Genomic DNA, 18,365 nt, shown 5'->3' with positions numbered 1-18,365 from the left:
TATCATAGGACAAGAAATCAGCCCTCAGCAACTTAACCGGCGGAAAAAGATTTTTTTGAAAAATCCCTTAGCCCCGGGGTCACAATTTCAGAAAAAATCCGACTTTTGGCAATTCACTCAAAAATGCTGCCAAACGCTTGCCAATGCTCCCCTGAAAGCTTTGGCGATGGAAATAGAAGGCTTTTTATCACAGGACAAGAAAACAGCCGTCAGGAACTTAACCGGCGGAAAAAGATTTTTTTGAAAAATCCCTAAGCCCCGGGGTCACAATTTCAGAAAAAATCCGACTTTTGGCAATTCACTCAAAAATGGTGCCAAACACTGCCAAATGTTCCCCTGAAATGTTTGGCAGTCGAAACAGAATGCTTTTTATCACAGGACAAGAAATCAGCCCTCAGTAACTTAACCGGCGGAAAAAGATTTTTTTGAAAAATGCCTAAGCCCCGGGGTCACAATTTCAGAAAAAATCTGGCTTTTGGCAATTCACTCAGACATGCAGCCAAACGCTTGCAAATGCTCCCCTGAAATGTTTGGCTGTCGAAACAGGGGGCTTTTTTTCACAAGACAGCAAATCAGCCCTCAGCAACTTAACCGGCGGAAAAAGATTTTTTTGAAAAATGCCTAAGCCCCGTGGTCACAATTTCAGAAAAAATCTGGCTTTTGGCAATTCACTCAAAAATGGCGCCAAACGCTTGCAAATGCTCCCCTGAAATGTTTGGCTGTCGAAACAGGGGGCTTTTTATCACAAGACAGCAAATCAGCCCTCAGCAACTTAACCGGCGGAAAAAGATTTTTTTGAAAAATCCCTAAGCCCCGGGGTCACAATTTCAGAAAAAATCTGGCTTTTGGCAATTCACTCAAAAATGTTGCCAATAGCTTGCAAATGCTCCCCTGAAAGCTTTGGCGATGGAAATAGAAGGCTTTTTATCACAGGACAAGAAAACAGCCCTCAGCAACTTAACCGGCGGAAAAAGATTTTTTTGAAATATCCCTAAGCCCCGGGGTCACAATTTCAGAAAAAATCCGACTTTTGGCAATTCACTCAAAAATGGCGCCAAACGCTTCCAAATGCTCCCCTGAAATGTTTGGCAGTCAAAACAGAATGCTTTTTTTTCACAGGAAAAGAAATCAGCCCTCAGCAACTTAACCGGCGGAGAAAGTTTTTTTTGAAAAATCCCTAAGCCCCGGGGTCAAAATTTCAGAAAAAATCTGACTTTTGGCAATTCACTCAAAAATGGCGCCAAACACTGGCAAATGTTCCCCTGAAATGTTTGGCAGTCGAAACAGAATGCTGTTTATCATAGGACAAGAAATCAGCCCTCAGTAACTTAACCGGCGGAAAAAGATTTTTTTGAAAAATGCCTAAGCCCCGGGGTCACAATTTCAGAAAAAATCTGACTTTTGGCAATTCACTCAAAAATGGCGCCAAATGCTTGCAAATGCTCCCCTGAAATGTTTGGCTGTCGAAACAGGAGGCTTTTTATCACAGGACAAGAAATCAGACCTCAGCAACTTAACCGGCGGAAAAAGATTTTTTTGAAAAATCTCTAAGCCCCGGGGTCACAATTTCAGAAAAAATCCGACTTTTGGCAATTCACTCAAAAATGCTGCCAAACGCTTGCAAATGCTCCGCTGAAATGTTTGGCAGTCAAAACAGAATGCTTTTTTTTCACAGGACAAGAAATCAGCCCTCAGGAACTTAACCGGCGGAAAAAGATTTTTTTGAAAAATCCCAAAGCCCCGGGGTCCCAATTTCAGAAAAAAACTGACTTTTGGCAATTCACTCAAAAATGGCGCCAAACGCTTGCAAATGCTCCCCTGACATGTTTGGCTGTCGAAACAGGGGGCTTTTTATCACAAGACAGCAAATCAGCCCTCAGCAACTTAACCGGCGGAAAAAGATTTTTTTGAAAAATCCCTAAGCCCCGGGGTCACAATTTCAGAAAAAATCTGGCTTTTGGCAATTCACTCAAAAATGTTGCCAATAGCTTGCAAATGCTCCCCTGAAAGCTTTGGCGATGGAAATAGAAGGCTTTTTATCACAGGACAAGAAAACAGCCCTCAGCAACTTAACCGGCGGAAAAAGATTTTTTTGAAATATCCCTAAGCCCCGGGGTCACAATTTCAGAAAAAATCCGACTTTTGGCAATTCACTCAAAAATGGCGCCAAACGCTTCCAAATGCTCCCCTGAAATGTTTGGCAGTCAAAACAGAATGCTTTTTTTTCACAGGAAAAGAAATCAGCCCTCAGCAACTTAACCGGCGGAGAAAGTTTTTTTTGAAAAATCCCTAAGCCCCGGGGTCAAAATTTCAGAAAAAATCTGACTTTTGGCAATTCACTCAAAAATGGCGCCAAACACTGGCAAATGTTCCCCTGAAATGTTTGGCAGTCGAAACAGAATGCTGTTTATCATAGGACAAGAAATCAGCCCTCAGTAACTTAACCGGCGGAAAAAGATTTTTTTGAAAAATGCCTAAGCCCCGGGGTCACAATTTCAGAAAAAATCTGACTTTTGGCAATTCACTCAAAAATGGCGCCAAACGCTTGCAAATGCTCCCCTGAAATGTTTGGCTGTCGAAACAGGAGGCTTTTTATCACAGGACAAGAAATCAGACCTCAGCAACTTAACCGGCGGAAAAAGATTTTTTTGAAAAATCTCTAAGCCCCGGGGTCACAATTTCAGAAAAAATCCGACTTTTGGCAATTCACTCAAAAATGCTGCCAAACGCTTGCAAATGCTCCGCTGAAATGTTTGGCAGTCAAAACAGAATGCTTTTTTTTCACAGGACAAGAAATCAGCCCTCAGGAACTTAACCGGCGGAAAAAGATTTTTTTGAAAAATCCCAAAGCCCCGGGGTCCCAATTTCAGAAAAAAACTGACTTTTGGCAATTCACTCAAAAATGGCGCCAAACGCTTGCAAATGCTCCCCTGACATGTTTGGCTCTCGAAACAGGAGGCTTTTTATCACAGGACAGCAAATCAGCCCTCAGCAACTTAACCGGCGGAAAAAGATTTTTTTGAAAAATCCCTAAGCCCCGGGGTCACAATTTCAGAAAAAATCTGGCTTTTGGCAATTCACTCAAAAATGTTGCCAATAGCTTGCAAATGCTCCCCTGAAAGCTTTGGCGATGGAAATAGAAGGCTTTTTATCACAGGACAAGAAAACAGCCCTCAGCAACTTAACCGGCGGAAAAAGATTTTTTTGAAAAATCCCTAAGCCCCGGGGTCACAATTTCAGAAAAAATCTGGCTTTTGGCAATTCACTCAAAACTGTTGGCAATAGCTTGTAAATGCTCCCCTGAAAGCTTTGGCGATGGAAATAGAAGGCTTTTTATCACAGGACAAGAAAACAGCCCTCAGCAACTTAACCGGCGGAAAAAGATTTTTTTGAAATATCCCTAAGCCCCGGGGTCACAATTTCAGAAAAAATCCGACTTTTGGCAATTCATTCAAAAATGGCGCCAAACGCTTCCAAATGCTCCCCTGAAATGTTTGGCAGTCAAAACAGAATGCTTTTTTTTCACAGGACAAGAAATCAGCCCTCAGCAACTTAACCGGCGGAGAAATTTTTTTTGAAAAATCCCTAAGCCCCGGGGTCACAATTTCAGAAAAAATCCGACTTTTGGCAATTCACTCAAAAATGGCGCCAAACACTGCCAAATGTTCCCCTGAAATGTTTGGCAGTCGAAACAGAATGCTTTTTATCACAGGACAAGAAATCAGCCCTCAGTAACTTAACCGGCGGAAAAAGATTTTTTTGAAAAATGCCTAAGCCCCGGGGTCACAATTTCAGAAAAAATCTGGCTTTTGGCAATTCACTCAGAAATGCAGCCAAACGCTTGCAAATGCTCCCCTGAAATGTTTGGCTGTCGAAACAGGGGGCTTTTTTTCACAAGACAGCAAATCAGCCCTCAGCAACTTAACCGGCGGAAAAAGATTTTTTTGAAAAATGCCTAAGCCCCGGGGTCACAATTTCAGAAAAAATCTGGCTTTTGGCAATTCACTCAAAAATGGCGCCAAACGCTTGCAAATGCTCCCCTGAAATGTTTGGCTGTCGAAACAGGGGGCTTTTTATCACAAGACAGCAAATCAGCCCTCAGCAACTTAACCGGCGGAAAAAGATTTTTTTGAAAAATCCCTAAGCCCCGGGGTCACAATTTCAGAAAAAATCTGGCTTTTGGCAATTCACTCAAAAATGTTGCCAATAGCTTGCAAATGCTCCCCTGAAAGCTTTGGCGATGGAAATAGAAGGCTTTTTATCACAGGACAAGAAAACAGCCCTCAGCAACTTAACCGGCGGAAAAAGATTTTTTTGAAATATCCCTAAGCCCCGGGGTCACAATTTCAGAAAAAATCCGACTTTTGGCAATTCACTCAAAAATGGCGCCAAACGCTTCCAAATGCTCCCCTGAAATGTTTGGCAGTCAAAACAGAATGCTTTTTTTTCACAGGAAAAGAAATCAGCCCTCAGTAACTTAACCGGCGGAAAAAGATTTTTTTGAAAAATGCCTAAGCCCCGGGGTCACAATTTCAGAAAAAATCTGACTTTTGGCAATTCACTCAAAAATGGCGCCAAACGCTTGCAAATGCTCCCCTGAAATGTTTGGCTGTCGAAACAGGAGGCTTTTTATCACAGGACAAGAAATCAGACCTCAGCAACTTAACCGGCGGAAAAAGATTTTTTTGAAAAATCTCTAAGCCCCGGGGTCACAATTTCAGAAAAAATCCGACTTTTGGCAATTCACTCAAAAATGCTGCCAAACGCTTGCAAATGCTCCGCTGAAATGTTTGGCAGTCAAAACAGAATGCTTTTTTTTCACAGGACAAGAAATCAGCCCTCAGGAACTTAACCGGCGGAAAAAGATTTTTTTGAAAAATCCCAAAGCCCCGGGGTCCCAATTTCAGAAAAAAACTGACTTTTGGCAATTCACTCAAAAATGGCGCCAAACGCTTGCAAATGCTCCCCTGACATGTTTGGCTCTCGAAACAGGAGGCTTTTTATCACAGGACAGCAAATCAGCCCTCAGCAACTTAACCGGCGGAAAAAGATTTTTTTGAAAAATCCCTAAGCCCCGGGGTCACAATTTCAGAAAAAATCTGGCTTTTGGCAATTCACTCAAAAATGTTGCCAATAGCTTGCAAATGCTCCCCTGAAAGCTTTGGCGATGGAAATAGAAGGCTTTTTATCACAGGACAAGAAAACAGCCCTCAGCAACTTAACCGGCGGAAAAAGATTTTTTTGAAAAATCCCTAAGCCCCGGGGTCACAATTTCAGAAAAAATCCGACTTTTGGCAATTCACTCAAAAATGGCGCCAAACGCTTGCAAATGCTCCGCTGAAATGTTTGGCAGTCGAAACAGAATGCTTTTTTTTCACAGGACAAGAAATCAGCCCTCAGGAACTTAACCGGCGGAAAAAGATTTTTTTGAAAAATCCCAAAGCCCCGGGGTCACAATTTCAGAAAAAATCCGACTTTTGGCAATTCACTCAAAAATGCTGCCAAACGCTTGCAAATGCTCCCCTGAAATGTTTGGCTGTCGAAACAGGAGGCTTTTTATCACAGGACAGCAAATCAGCCCTCAGCAACTTAACCGGCGGAAACAGATTTTTTTGAAAAATCCCAAAGCCCCGGGGTCACAATTTCAGAAAAAAACTGACTTTTGGCAATTCACTCAAAAATGGTGCCAAACGCTTGCAAATGCTCCCCTGAAATGTTTGGCTGTCGAAACAGATGGCTTTTTATCACAGGAGAAGAAATCAGCCCTCAGCAACTTAACCGGCGGAAAAAGAGTTTTTTGAAAAATCCCTAAGCCCCGGGGTCACAATTTCAGAAAAAATCCGACTTTTGGCAATTCACTCAAAAATGCTGCCAAACGCTGGAAAATGCCCCCCTGAAATGTTTGGCTGTCGAAACAGGAGGCTTTTTATCAAAGGACAAGAAATCAGCCGTCAGGAACTTAACCGGCGGAAAAAGATTTTTTTGAAAATTCCCTACGCCCCGGGGTCACAATTTCAGAAAAAATCTGGCTTTGGGCAATTCACTCAAAAATGTTGCCAATAGCTTGCAAATGCTCCCCTGAAAGCTTTGGCGATGGAAATAGAAGGCTTTTTATCACAGGACAAGAAAACAGCACTCAGCAACTTAACATGTGGAAAAAGATTTTTTTGAAAAATCCCTAACCCCTGGGGTCACAATTTCAGAAAAAATCTGACTTTTGGCAATTCACTCAAAAATGGTGCGAAACGCTTGCAAATGCTCCACTGAAATGTTTGGCAGTCGAAACAGAATGCTTTTAATCACACGACAAGAAATCAGCCACCAACAACTTAACCGGCGGAAAAAGATTTTTTTGAAAAATCCCTAAGCCCCGGGGTCACAATTTCAGAAAAAATCTGACTTTTGGCAATTCACTCAAAAATGTTGTCAAACCCTTGCAAATGCTCCCCTGAAATGTTTGGCTGTCGAAACAGAAGGCTTTTTATCACAGGACAAGAAATCAGCCCTCAGCAACTTAACCGGCGGAAAAAGATTTTTTTGAAATATCCCTAAGCCCCGGGGTCACAATTTCAGAAAAAATCCGACTTTTGGCAATTCACTCAAAAATGCTGCCAAACGCTTGCAAATGCTCCGCTGAAATGTTTGACAGTCGAAACAGAATGCTTTTTTTTCACAGGACAAGAAATCAGCCCTCAGCAACTTAACCGGCGGAGAAAGATTTTTTTGAAAAATCCCTAAGCCCCGGGGTCACAATTTCAGAAAAAATCTGACTTTTGGCAATTCACTCAAAACTGTTGCCAAACGCTTGCAAATGCTCCCCTAAAAGCTTTGGCGATGGAAATAGAAGGCTTTTTATCACAGGACAAGAAAACAGCCCTCAGCAACTTAACCGGTGGAAAAAGATTTATTTCAAAAAAAAACCTAAGCCCCGGGGTCACAATTTCAGAAAAAATCTGACTTTTGGCAATTCACTCAAAAATGGCGCCAAACGCTTGCAAATGCTCCCCTGAAATGTTTGGCTGTCGAAACAGGAGGCTTTTTATCACAGGACAAGAAATCAGACCTCAGCAACTTAACCGGCGGAAAAAGATTTTTTTGAAAAATCTCTAAGCCCCGGGGTCACAATTTCAGAAAAAATCCGACTTTTGGCAATTCACTCAAAAATGCTGCCAAACGCTTGCAAATGCTCCGCTGAAATGTTTGGCAGTCAAAACAGAATGCTTTTTTTTCACAGGACAAGAAATCAGCCCTCAGGAACTTAACCGGCGGAAAAAGATTTTTTTGAAAAATCCCAAAGCCCCGGGGTCCCAATTTCAGAAAAAAACTGACTTTTGGCAATTCACTCAAAAATGGCGCCAAACGCTTGCAAATGCTCCCCTGACATGTTTGGCTCTCGAAACAGGAGGCTTTTTATCACAGGACAGCAAATCAGCCCTCAGCAACTTAACCGGCGGAAAAAGATTTTTTTGAAAAATCCCTAAGCCCCGGGGTCACAATTTCAGAAAAAATCTGGCTTTTGGCAATTCACTCAAAAATGTTGCCAATAGCTTGCAAATGCTCCCCTGAAAGCTTTGGCGATGGAAATAGAAGGCTTTTTATCACAGGACAAGAAAACAGCCCTCAGCAACTTAACCGGCGGAAAAAGATTTTTTTGAAATATCCCTAAGCCCCGGGGTCACAATTTCAGAAAAAATCCGACTTTTGGCAATTCACTCAAAAATGGCGCCAAACGCTTCCAAATGCTCCCCTGAAATGTTTGGCAGTCAAAACAGAATGCTTTTTTTTCACAGGACAAGAAATCAGCCCTCAGCAACTTAACCGGCGGAGAAAGTTTTTTTTGAAAAATCCCTAAGCCCCGGGGTCACAATTTCAGAAAAAATCTGACTTTTGGCAATTCACTCAAAAATGGCGCCAAACACTGGCAAATGTTCCCCTGAAATGTTTGGCAGTCGAAACAGAATGCTGTTTATCATAGGACAAGAAATCAGCCCTCAGTAACTTAACCGGCGGAAAAAGATATTTTTGAAAAATGCCTAAGCCCCAGGGTCACAATTTCAGAAAAAATCTGACTTTTGGCAATTCACTCAAAAATGGGGCCAAACGCTTGCAAATGCTCCCCTGAAATGTTTGGCTGTCGAAACAGTAGGCTTTTTATCACAGGACAAGAAATCAGACCTCAGCAACTTAACCGGCGGAAAAAGATTTTTTTGAAAAATCTCTAAGCCCCGGGGTCACAATTTCAGAAAAAATCCGACTTTTGGCAATTCACTCAAAAATGCTGCCAAACGCTTGCAAATGCTCCCCTGAAATGTTTGGCTGTCGAAACAGGAGGCTTTTTATCACAGGACAGCAAATCAGCCCTCAGCAACTTAACCGGCGGAAACAGATTTTTTTGAAAAATCCCTAAGCCCCGGGGTCACAATTTCAGAAAAAATCTGGCTTTTGGCAATTCACTCAAAAATGTTGCCAATAGCTTGCAAATGCTCCCCTGAAAGCTTTGGCGATGGAAATAGAAGGCTTTTTATCACAGGACAAGAAAACAGCCCTCAGCAGCTTAACCGGCGGAAAAAGATTTTTTTGAAAAATGCCTAAGCCCCGGGGTCACAATTTCAGAAAAAATCCGACTTTTGGCAATTCACTCAAAAATGGTGCCAAACGCTGGAAAATGCCCCCCTGAAATGTTTGGCTGTCGAAACAGGAGGCTTTTTATCACAGGACAAGAAATCAGCCGTCAGGAACTTAACCGGCGGAAAAAGATTTTTTGGAAAAATCCCTTAGCCCCGGGGTCACAATTTCAGAAAAAATCTGGCTTTGGGCAATTCACTCAAAAATGTTGCCAATAGCTTGCAAATGCTCCCCTGAAAGCTTTGGCGATGGAAATAAAAGGCTTTTTATCACAGGACAAGAAAACAGCACACAGCAACTTAACATGTGGAAAAAGATTTTTTTGAAAAATCCCTAACCCCTGGGGTCACAATTTCAGAAAAAATCTGACTTTTGGCAATTCACTCAAAAATGGTGCGAAACGCTTGCAAATGCTCCACTGAAATGTTTGGCTGTCGAAACAGAAGGCTTTTTATCACAGGACAAGAAATCAGCCCTCAGCAACTTAACCGGCGGAAAAAGATTTTTTTGAAAATTCCCTAAGCCCCGGGGTCATAATTTCAGAAAAAATCTGACTTTTGGCAATTCACTCAAAAATGCTGCCAAACGCGGGCAGATGCTCCCCTGAAATGTTTGGCAGTCGAAACAGAATGCTTTTAATCACACGACAAGAAATCAGCCACCAACAACTTAACCGGCGGAAAAAGATTTTTTTGAAAAATCCCTAATCCCCGGGGTCACAATTTCAGAAAAAATCTGACTTTTGGCAATTCACTCAAAAATGTTGTCAAACCCTTGCAAATGCTCCCCTGAAATGTTTGGCTGTCGAAACAGAAGGCTTTTTATCACAGGACAAGAAATCAGCCCTCAGCAACTTAACCGGCGGAAAAAGATTTTTTTGAAATATCCCTAAGCCCCGGGGTCACAATTTCAGAAAAAATCCGACTTTTGGCAATTCACTCAAAAATGCTGCCAAACGCTTGCAAATGCTCCCCTGAAATGTTTGGCTGTCGAAACAGGAGGCTTTTTATCACAGGACAGCAAATCAGCCCTCAGCAACTTAACCGGCGGAAAAAGATTTTTTTGAAAAATCCCTAAGCCCCGGGGTCACAATTTCAGAAAAAATCTGGCTTTTGGCAATTCACTCAAAAATGTTGCCAATAGCTTGCAAATGCTCCCCTGAAAGCTTTGGCGATGGAAATAGAAGGCTTTTTATCACAGGACAAGAAAACAGCCCTCAGCAACTTAACCGGCGGAAAAAGATTTTTTTGAAAAATGCCTAAGCCCCGGGGTCACAATTTCAGAAAAAATCCGACTTTTGGCAATTCACTCAAAAATGCTGCCAAACGCTGGAAAATGCCCCCCTGAAATGTTTGGCTGTCGAAACAGGAGGCTTTTTATCACAGGACAAGAAATCAGCCCTCAGCAACTTAATCGGCGGAAAAAGATTTTTTGGAAAAATCCCTTAGCCCCGGGGTCACAATTTCAGAAAAAATCTGGCTTTGGGCAATTCACTCAAAAATGTTGCCAATAGCTTGCAAATGCTCCCCTGAAAGCTTTGGCGATGGAAATAGAAGGCTTTTTATCACAGGACAAGAAAACAGCACTCAGCAACTTAACATGTGGAAAAAGATTTTTTTGAAAAATCCCTAACCCCTGGGGTCACAATTTCAGAAAAAATCTGACTTTTGGCAATTCACTCAAAAATGGTGCGAAACGCTTGCAAATGCTCCACTGAAATGTTTGGCTGTCGAAACAGAAGGCTTTTTATCACAGGACAAGAAATCAGCCCTCAGCAACTTAACCGGCGGAAAAAGATTTTTTTGAAAATTCCCTAAGCCCCGGGGTAATAATTTCAGAAAAAATCTGACTTTTGGCAATTCACTCAAAAATGCTGCCAAACGCGGGCAGATGCTCCCCTGAAATGTTTGGCAGTCGAAACAGAATGCTTTTAATCACACGACAAGAAATCAGCCACCAACAACTTAACCGGCGGAAAAAGATTTTTTTGAAAAATCCCTAAGTCACAATTTCAGAAAAAATCTGACTTTTGGCAATTCACTCAAAAATGTTGTCAAACCCTTGCAAATGCTCCCCTGAAATGTTTGGCTGTCGAAACAGAAGGCTTTTTATCACAGGACAAGAAATCAGCCCTCAGCAACTTAACCGGCGGAAAAAGATTTTTTTGAAATATCCCTAAGCCCCGGGGTCACAATTTCAGAAAAAATCCGACTTTTGGCAATTCACTCAAAAATGGTGCCAAACGCTTCCAAATGCTTCCCTGAAATGTTTGGCAGTCAAAACAGAATGCTTTTTTTTCACAGGACAAGAAATCAGCCCTCAGCAACTTAACCGGCGGAGAAAGATTTTTTTGAAAAATCCCTAAGCCCCGGGGTCACAATTTCAGAAAAAATCTGACTTTTGGCAATTCACTCAAAAATGTTGCCAAACGCTTGCAAATGCTCCCCTAAAAGCTTTGGCGATGGAAATAGAAGGCTTTTTATCACAGGACAAGAAAACAGCCCTCAGCAACTTAACCGGTGGAAAAAGATTTATTTCAAAAAAAACCCTAACCCCCGGGGTCACAATTTCAGAAAAAAATCTGACTTTTGACAATTCACTCAAAAATAGTGCCAAACGCTTGCAAATTCTCCCCTGAAAGCTTTGGCGATGGAAACAGAAGGCTTTTTATCACATTGCAAGAAATCAGCCACCAACAACTTAACCGGCGGAAAAAGATGTTTTTGAAAAATCCCTAAGCCCCGGGGTCACAATTTCAGAAAAGATCTGACTTTTGGCAATTCACTCAAAAATGCTGCCAAACGCTGGAAAATGCTCCGCTGAAATGTTTGGCTGTCGAAACAGGAGGCTTATTATCACAGGACAGCAAATCATCCCTCAGCAACTTAACCGGCGGAAAAAGATTTTTTTGAAAAATCCCTAAGTCACAATTTCAGAAAAAATCTGACTTTTGGCAATTCACTCAAAAATGGTGCCAAACGCTTGCCAATGCTCCCCTTAAATGTTTGGCAGTCGAAACAGAATGCTTTTTATCACAGGACAAGAAATCAGCCCTCAGCAACTTAACCGGCGAAAAAAGATTTTTTTGAAAAATCCCTAAGCCCCGGGGTCACAATTTCAGAAAAAATCCGACTTTTGGCAATTCACTCAAAAATGGTGCCAAACGCTGGCAAATGTTCCCCTGAAATGTTTGGCAGTCGAAACAGAATGCTTTTTATCACAGGACAAGAAATCAGCCCTCAGTAACTTAACCGGCGGAAAAAGATTTTTTTGAAAAATGCCGAAGCCCCGGGGTCACAATTGCAGAAAAAATCTGGCTTTTGGCAATTCACTCAAAAATGGCGCCAAACGCTTGCAAATGCTCCCCTGAAATGTTTGGCTGTCGAAACAGGGGCCTTTTTATCACAGGATAGCAAATCAGCCTTCAGCAACTTAACCGGCGGAAAAAGATTTTTTTGAAAAATCCCTAAGCCCCGGGGTCACAATTTCAGAAAAAATCTGACTTTTGGCAATTCACTCAAAAATGGGGCCAAACGCTTGCAAATGCTCCCCTGAAATGTTTGGCTGTCGAAACAGGAGGCTTTTTATCACAGGACAAGAAATCAGCCCTCAGCAACTTAACCGGCGGAAAAAGATGTTTTTGAAAAATCTCTAATCCCCGGGGTCACAATTTCAGAAAAAATCCGACTTTTGGCAATTCACTCAAAAATGCTGCCAAACGCTTGCAAATGCTCCGCTGAAATATTTGGCAGTCGAAACAGAATGCTTTTTTTTCACAGGACAAGAAATCAGCCCTCAGCAACTTAACCGGCGGAAAAAGATTTTTTTGAAAAATCCCTAAGCCCCGGGGTCACAATTTCAGAAAAAAATCCGACTTTTGGCAATTCACTCAAAAATGCTGCCAAACGCTGGAAAATGCTCCCCTGAAATGTTTGGCTGTCGAAACAGGAGGCTTTTTATCACAGGACAAGAAATCAGCCCTCAGCAACTTAACAGGCGGAAAAAGATTTTTTTGAAAAATCCCTAAGCCCCGGGGTCACAATTTCAGAAAAAATCTGACTTTTGGCAAATCACTCAGAAATGCAGCCAAACGCTTGCAAATGCTCCCCTGAAATGTTTGGCTGTCGAAACAGAAGGCTTTTTTTTCACAGGACAAGAAATCAGCCCTCAGGAACTTAACCGGCGGAAAAAGATTTTTTTGAAAAATCCCAAAGCCCCGGGGTCACAATTTCAGAAAATATCTGACTTTTGGCAATTCACTCAAAAATGTTGCCAAACGCTTGCAAATGCTCCCCTGAAAGCTTTGGCGATGGAAATAGAAGGCTTTTTATCACAGGACAAGAAAACAGCCCTCAGCAACTTAACCGGTGGAAAAAGATTTATTTCAAAAAAAACCCTAACCCCCGGGGTCACAATTTCAGAAAAAAATCTGACTTTTGACAATTCACTCAAAAATAGTGCCAAACGCTTGCAAATGCTCCCCTGAAAGCTTTGGCGATGGAAACAGAAGGCTTTTTATCACATTACAAGAAATCAGCCACCAACAACTTAACCGGCGGAAAAAGATTTTTTTGAAAAATCCCTAAGCCCCGGGGTCACAATTTCAGAAAAGATCTGACTTTTGGCAATTCACTCAAAAATGCTGCCAAACGCTGGAAAATGCTCCCCTGAAATGTTTGGCTGTCGAAACAGGAGGCTTATTATCACAGGACAGCAAATCATCCCTCAGCAACTTAACCGGCGGAAAAAGATTTTTTTGAAAAATCCCTAAGTCACAATTTCAGAAAAAATCTGACTTTTGGCAATTCACTCAAAAATGGTGCCAAACGCTTGCCAATGCTCCCCTTAAATGTTTGGCTGTCGAAACAGAAGGCTTTTTATCACAGGACAAGAAATCAGCCCTCAGCAACTTAACCGGCGGAAAAAGATTTTTTTGAAATATCCCTAAGCCCCGGGGTCACAATTTCAGAAAAAATCCGACTTTTGGCAATTCACTCAAAAATGGTGCCAAACGCTTCCAAATGCTTCCCTGAAATGTTTGGCAGTCAAAACAGAATGCTTTTTTTTCACAGGACAAGAAATCAGCCCTCAGCAACTTAACCGGCGGAGAAAGATTTTTTTGAAAAATCCCTAAGCCCCGGGGTCACAATTTCAGAAAAAATCTGACTTTTGGCAATTCACTCAAAAATGGCGCCCAACGCTTGCAAATGCTCCCCTGAAATGTTTGGCTGTCGAAACAGGAGGCTTTTTATCACAGGACAGCAAATCAGCCCTCAGCATCTTAACCGGCGGAAAAAGATTTTTTTGAAAAATCCCTAAGCCCCGGGGTCACAATTTCAGAAAAAATCTGACTTTTGGCAATTCACTCAAAAATGGTGCCAAACGCTTGCAAATGCTCCCCTGAAAGCTTTGGCGATGGAAATAGAAGGCTTTTTATCACAGGACAAGAAAACAGCCCTCAGCAACTTAACCGGTGGAAAAAGATTTATTTCAAAAAAAACCCTAACCCCCGGGGTCACAATTTCAGAAAAAAATCTGACTTTTGACAATTCACTCAAAAATAGTGCCAAACGCTTGCAAATGCTCCCCTGAAAGCTTTGGCGTTGGAAACAGAAGGCTTTTTATCACATTACAAGAAATCAGCCACCAACAACTTAACCGGCGGAAAAAGATTTTTTTGAAAAATCCCTAAGCCCCGGGGTCACAATTTCAGAAAAGATCTGACTTTTGGCAATTCACTCAAAAATGCTGCCAAACGCTGGAAAATGCTCCCCTGAAATGTTTGGCTGTCGAAACAGGAGGCTTATTATCACAGGACAGCAAATCATCCCTCAGCAACTTAACCGGCGGAAAAAGATTTTTTTGAAAAATCCCTAAGTCACAATTTCAGAAAAGATCTGACTTTTGGCAATTCACTCAAAAATGTTGTCAAACCCTTGCAAATGCTCCCCTGAAATGTTTGGCTGTCGAAACAGAAGGCTTTTTATCACAGGACAAGAAATCAGCCCTCAGCAACTTAACCGGCGGAAAAAGATTTTTTTGAAATATCCCTAAGCCCCGGGGTCACAATTTCAGAAAAAATCCGACTTTTGGCAATTCACTCAAAAATGCTGCCAAACGCTTCCAAATGCTTCCCTGAAATGTTTGGCAGTCAAAACAGAATGCTTTTTTTTCACAGGACAAGAAATCAGCCCTCAGCAACTTAACCGGCGGAGAAAGATTTTTTTGAAAAATCCCTAAGCCCCGGGGTCACAATTTCAGAAAAAATCTGACTTTTGGCAATTCACTCAAAAATGGCGCCCAACGCTTGCAAATGCTCCCCTGAAATGTTTGGCTGTCGAAACAGGAGGCTTTTTATCACAGGACAGCAAATCAGCCCTCAGCAACTTAACCGGCGGAAAAAGATTTTTTTGAAAAATCCCTAAGCCCCGGCGTCACAATTTCAGAAAAAATCCGACTTTTGGCAATTCACAAAAAATGCTGCCAAACGCTGGAAAATGCTCCCCTGAAATGTTTGGCTGTCGAAACTGGAGGCTTTTTATCACAGGACAAGAAATCAGCCCTCAGCAACTTAACCGGCGGAAAAAGATTTATTTCAAAAAAAACCCTAACCCCCGGGGTCACAATTTCAGAAAAAAATCTGACTTTTGACAATTCACTCAAAAATAGTGCCAAACGCTTGCAAATGCTCCCCTGAAAGCTTTGGCGATGGAAACAGAAGGCTTTTTATCACATTACAAGAAATCAGCCACCAACAACTTAACCGGCGGAGAAAGATTTTTTTGAAAAATCCCTAAGCCCCGGGGTCACAATTTCAGAAAAGATCTGACTTTTGGCAATTCACTCAAAAATGCTGCCAAACGCTGGAAAATGCTCCCCTGAAATGTTTGGCTGTCGAAACAGGAGGCTTATTATCACAGGACAGCAAATCATCCCTCAGCAACTTAACCGGCGGAAAAAGATTTTTTTGAAAAATCCCTAAGTCACAATTTCAGAAAAAATCTGACTTTTGGCAATTCACTCAAAAATGGTGCCAAACGCTTGCCAATGCTCCCCTTAAATGTTTGGCAGTCGAAACAGAATGCTTTTTATCACAGGACAAGAAATCAGCCCTCAGCAACTTAACCGGCGAAAAAAGATTTTTTTGAAAAATGCCGAAGCCCCGGGGTCACAATTGCAGAAAAAATCTGGCTTTTGGCAATTCACTCAAAAATGGCGCCAAACGCTTGCAAATGCTCCCCTGAAATGTTTGGCTGTCGAAACAGGGGCCTTTTTATCACAGGATAGCAAATCAGCCTTCAGCAACTTAACCGGCGGAAAAAGATTTTTTTGAAAAATCCCTAAGCCCCGGGGTCACAATTTCAGAAAAAATCTGACTTTTGGCAATTCACTCAAAAATGGGGCCAAACGCTTGCAAATGCTCCCCTGAAATGTTTGGCTGTCGAAACAGGAGGCTTTTTATCACAGGACAAGAAATCAGCCCTCAGCAACTTAACCGGCGGAAAAAGATGTTTTTGAAAAATCTCTAATCCCCGGGGTCACAATTTCAGAAAAATTCCGACTTTTGGCAATTCACTCAAAAATGCTGCCAAACGCTTGCAAATGCTCCGCTGAAATATTTGGCAGTCGAAACAGAATGCTTTTTTTTCACAGGACAAGAAATCAGCCCTCAGCAACTTAACCGGCGGAAAAAGATTTTTTTGAAAAATCCCTAAGCCCCGGGGTCACAATTTCAGAAAAAATCCGACTTTTGGCAATTCACTCAAAAATGCTGCCAAACGCTGGAAAATGCTCCCCTGAAATGTTTGGCTGTCGAAACAGGAGGCTTTTTATCACAGGACAAGAAATCAGCCCTCAGCAACTTAACAGGCGGAAAAAGATTTTTTTGAAAAATCCCTAAGCCCCGGGGTCACAATTTCAGAAAAAATCTGACTTTTGGCAAATCACTCAGAAATGCAGCCAAACGCTTGCAAATGCTCCCCTGAAATGTTTGGCTGTCGAAACAGAAGGCTTTTTTTTCACAGGACAAGAAATCAGCCCTCAGGAACTTAACCGGCGGAAAAAGATTTTTTTGAAAAATCCCAAAGCCCCGGGGTCACAATTTCAGAAAAAATCTGACTTTTGGCAATTCACTCAAAAATGTTGCCAAACGCTTGCAAATGCTCCCCTGAAAGCTTTGGCGATGGAAATAGAAGGCTTTTTATCACAGGACAAGAAAACAGCCCTCAGCAACTTAACCGGTGGAAAAAGATTTATTTCAAAAAAAACCCTAACCCCCGGGGTCACAATTTCAGAAAAAAATCTGACTTTTGACAATTCACTCAAAAATAGTGCCAAACGCTTGCAAATGCTCCCCTGAAAGCTTTGGCGATGGAAACAGAAGGCTTTTTATCACATTACAAAAAATCAGCCACCAACAACTTAACCGGCGGAAAAAGATTTTTTTGAAAAATCCCTAAGCCCCGGGGTCACAATTTCAGAAAAGATCTGACTTTTGGCAATTCACTCAAAAATGCTGCCAAACGCTGGAAAATGCTCCCCTGAAATGTTTGGCTGTCGAAACAGGAGGCTTATTATCACAGGACAGCAAATCATCCCTCAGCAACTTAACCGGCGGAAAAAGATTTTTTTGAAAAATCCCTAAGTCACAATTTCAGAAAAAATCTGACTTTTGGCAATTCACTCAAAAATGGTGCCAAACGCTTGCCAATGCTCCCCTTAAATGTTTGGCTGTCGAAACAGAAGGCTTTTTATCACAGGACAAGAAATCAGCCCTCAGCAACTTAACCGGCGGAAAAAGATTTTTTTGAAATATCCCTAAGCCCCGGGGTCACAATTTCAGAAAAAATCCGACTTTTGGCAATTCACTCAAAAATGGTGCCAAACGCTTCCAAATGCTTCCCTGAAATGTTTGGCAGTCAAAACAGAATGCTTTTTTTTCACAGGACAAGAAATCAGCCCTCAGCAACTTAACCGGCGGAGAAAGATTTTTTTGAAAAATCCCTAAGCCCCGGGGTCACAATTTCAGAAAAAATCTGACTTTTGGCAATTCACTCAAAAATGGCGCCCAACGCTTGCAAATGCTCCCCTGAAATGTTTGGCTGTCGAAACAGGAGGCTTTTTATCACAGGACAGCAAATCAGCCCTCAGCAACTTAACCGGCGGAAAAAGATTTTTTTGAAAAATCCCTAAGCCCCGGGGTCACAATTTCAGAAAAAATCTGACTTTTGGCAATTCACTCAAAAATGTTGCCAAACGCTTGCAAATGCTCCCCTGAAAGCTTTGGCGATGGAAATAGAAGGCTTTTTATCACAGGACAAGAAAACAGCCCTCAGCAACTTAACCGGTGGAAAAAGATTTATTTCAAAAAAAACCCTAACCCCCGGGGTCACAATTTCAGAAAAAAATCTGACTTTTGATAATTCACTCAAAAATAGTGCCAAACGCTTGCAAATGCTCCCCTGAAAGCTTTGGCGATGGAAACAGAAGGCTTTTTATCACATTACAAGAAATCAGCCACCAACAACTTAACCGGCGGAAAAAGATTTTTTTGAAAAATCCCTAAGCCCCGGGGTCACAATTTCAGAAAAGATCTGACTTTTGGCAATTCACTCAAAAATGCTGCCAAACGCTGGAAAATGCTCCCCTGAAATGTTTGGCTGTCGAAACAGGAGGCTTATTATCACAGGACAGCAAATCATCCCTCAGCAACTTAACCGGCGGAAAAAGATTTTTTTGAA

Source organism: Podarcis melisellensis, assembly GCF_964234715.1.
Source record: "Podarcis melisellensis genome assembly, chromosome: 13".
Lineage (NCBI taxonomy): Eukaryota > Metazoa > Chordata > Lepidosauria > Squamata > Lacertidae > Podarcis > Podarcis melisellensis.
Note: the sequence above shows the minus strand (reverse complement) of the source record.